The 3,099-nt window shown below is 39.3% G+C and overlaps 1 protein-coding gene across 8 annotated transcripts in view; it reads right to left on the minus strand.

The window, feature by feature from the left end:
• Positions 1-3,099, minus strand: part of Grik1 (glutamate ionotropic receptor kainate type subunit 1) — a 379,400-nt gene that overhangs the window by 138,827 nt on the left and 237,474 nt on the right. The window lies entirely within an intron of this gene.

Here is a 3,099-nt window from a genome sequence, read left to right on the forward strand (position 1 = left end):
CCAGAGGCCCAGGGCTAAGTCTAGCCAAGCATATATACCTTTATAAATATAGTTTTACTGTTACATACTATGTCCACTCATCTACATAGTGTATATGAACTCCAGCAAAGTAGTTGTGTCCAGGCCATATGGCCGCAATACTGTGCCACACTATTTGCTCTTTATGTAAAAAGATTGCTGACTCTGTGTTCTACATAACTGTCAGAGGCTGCATTTCGGTGACCTAGACCCCGAGACAGCAGGAGTTGCTGACTAGACTTTATGCTGAATTTGGTGCTCAGCTTCTCAGCTTTCGGCTGTGTGTTAAAGGAAAGAAGCCAGGCTTCCACGGGAGTCTAATGAAGCAGAGAGTGGTCCTATATGCAGCAAGTTCTCAGGATATCTCAATTGCCGCAGAATGGGAGACTTGGGGCAGGTGACTGATGTGTGCACCTGGGAAGGAAGGAGGGAAGAGGTGAGGCTTGTCAAAACATCACTCTTCTGAAGAATGCTCTGGAGTCATTCTGCAATTTAACTTTTAGAGGACGGAATCCTGCTGGCAAGTTTTGAGTGAACTGCCTGCTGTCCTTAGAGACTTTCACGCTGCTCCTGTTGACTTGGATGGGAGTAATGGGGCATTTTGTCCCAAGACATCTGTGCTGGCTTCAGGCTATTTAACAAACTTCTACTAAACAAATCCCAATAAAGTGCTCTTTAATGGGTACTTAATTCTGTTGTAGAGGTGGGTGCTGAGCACACCTAAGTCCTTCCTTTTCCTTCAGCTTTGTTGTTTCCTCCTGTTTATGGTAATTACTATACCAGAGAACCCTGAGTTAAACACTATTAAACCCACTCAGAGTCACTGAATGTCTGCTTTTATTGATCTCAGTTGATCCACTTACTCTCTAGGTTCTGATTTAGCAGTTCAATTGATTATTCATTTACATTTTTAATGTTGTAGGCATCATCATTTTATCATGAATCATCTCTCACTTCTTGGGTAACACAAAATCATTGGGATTTTAATTTCAACAAGTATTTATCGAGCATATGAGCTCAGGTGAACAGAGCAAGAATTACATAGGTCATTCGACTTTATGGTCAGCAATGGCAAAAATGATGTGCTGATGCTTTTGCTGTGCAAAACGGCTGTTACTGATAAGTGGGTTCTGTGGTGTTAGGGGTGGTTAGAACATTAATTTTATAACTTCCCCTTTCTAATTATATTTTGTCTACATATACATTAAAATACAGAATGTCCCATATCATTGTTTGACCTTATTCTTACACACAGGTATTTCTATAATTTATTTTCTTTTTAGATGACTTAGTTTTCCTGAGGATGTGGAAAGAATAAGGGGTTATGCCAAGGAGAGCTCCTTAGAATGAGCTAGTTTTATTTTAATAGCTCATGGAACTACTGCACAAACGCAGGCAACATGGAAACATCTAGCTACATTTGTGTTTGCAGAATTACTTTCTACTTGAAGGTCCCTTAAATTTGCTTTGTGGAGTTCATTGGTAATATGCTTCCTTCCATCCTGCTCGTTCAGAAGGTGAAAGTAGTACTATATCTGCCAGTGGCTTATCCTTCCCGATAGGGACTGTTTAGTGTATCGTATTTATGAGTTATATGTCTAATCACCTATTGCTTTCGCTTGTTTCTAAAATGAGATGAGGCATAGGAAAATACATAAATGGGTACTTCTGGCCATAATAGTCACCTTTATCTGACAGTATAAAATGGAGCCAGAGTTTAATGTCTGATAGAGGCGGCACGACACTCATTTTCTAGGAAAAAGTATGAGCTAAGGCTTTCTGAGAAGGGAGTGAAAAATGAAAACGTGCCAAACACTTGGAAGTGCCTCTTTCTGCTAATCTTCACTGCCAATTTCATTAGCCTTATTACAAACCCAGCAGATGGAGAAAAGAGTTATTCTAAATTCTTAACAAAAAGGTCCGATGGTCAATAGTAGTATTCTTTGTGCATGAAGGTATTAAACTCGTTTCCATGTGCCTGATCTATACCAGGAAGCACATTCTAAGCAAAGCCAGAAATTCAGTTGTTAGGAATGCTTCACCTCATAGCGATGTAAGCATATCACCAATCAATATTAGAACATGTAATGTTTCCATTTCCAAAGGTCTTCCCTTCCTTTGGCAGTCCTGGAAATTTTGAGAGAAATTTGACACTTAACTGTGATCACAGACAATGAGAGCATTCACCAGTTGAATGTTGAGGTCAACCTGGGTTCTGCCCTAAATTACTATATTTTGCAAAAACAGGTTATTTCTATTATTTGTTTTCAGACTGCTTTGCCCTTGAAGATCTTCTGCAGAAATTTACTACCAGGTTCTGCTTTGGCCTCTTAGATCTCTGAAACTCTTTGCCTAAGCCCTTACAACCATTCTATAATTTACATATATTCATTTAGAGATAGATAGACTGGATGACATATAAAATATAATTTGATAATTAACATTACTAATCCAAATCGGAAATATACAACAAGAAAGACTTGTGCTTGCCTCTTCCATAAATATCAAGTAAAAGGTGATTCTCTGGCAAATTGCTGCTAATGAAATGCTGTGTCTTGTGAATTTATTGTTACTCAATAAATTCTGACATTGTGGAAAGACACAAATGTATTTGTTGATGTTTTAACATTGCACACTTAGAGGACTTAGGAAGAAGTTGGGGAGTGTTGGACTTTTCATCAAACCTCATATGAACAGAACGTAGACAGAGGAGGTAACTCAACATTGAACTAAATTTGGGACTTTAAGATGTAGACAAGGGTGATTCATTGGTTCACCTTAAACCAAAGGGAGGAGATGATAAGATAATTAGGGCTTGCAAGACACCTCAGTTAGTAACTGGTCTGGTGTGCAAGCATCGAGGCACCGGTTTGGATTTCTAGTTCTCAAGATAAAAGATGGCCATGGTTTTGTGCATTTGCAATCCCAACATAGGTGTAGGAACAGAGACAGGAGGAGTTCACTGGCTAAGCAGCCTAGCTGAATCAGTGAGCTCTAGGCTCAGCGAGAAAGGAGACCCTGTTCAAGAAAAATTATGGGGAATAATCTAGGAAGACAGGTATCAACCACTGGCTGCTTTGT

The sequence above is a fragment of the Microtus ochrogaster genome, chromosome 2 (genome assembly GCF_000317375.1).
Source record: "Microtus ochrogaster isolate Prairie Vole_2 chromosome 2, MicOch1.0, whole genome shotgun sequence".
Classification (NCBI taxonomy): domain Eukaryota; kingdom Metazoa; phylum Chordata; class Mammalia; order Rodentia; family Cricetidae; genus Microtus; species Microtus ochrogaster.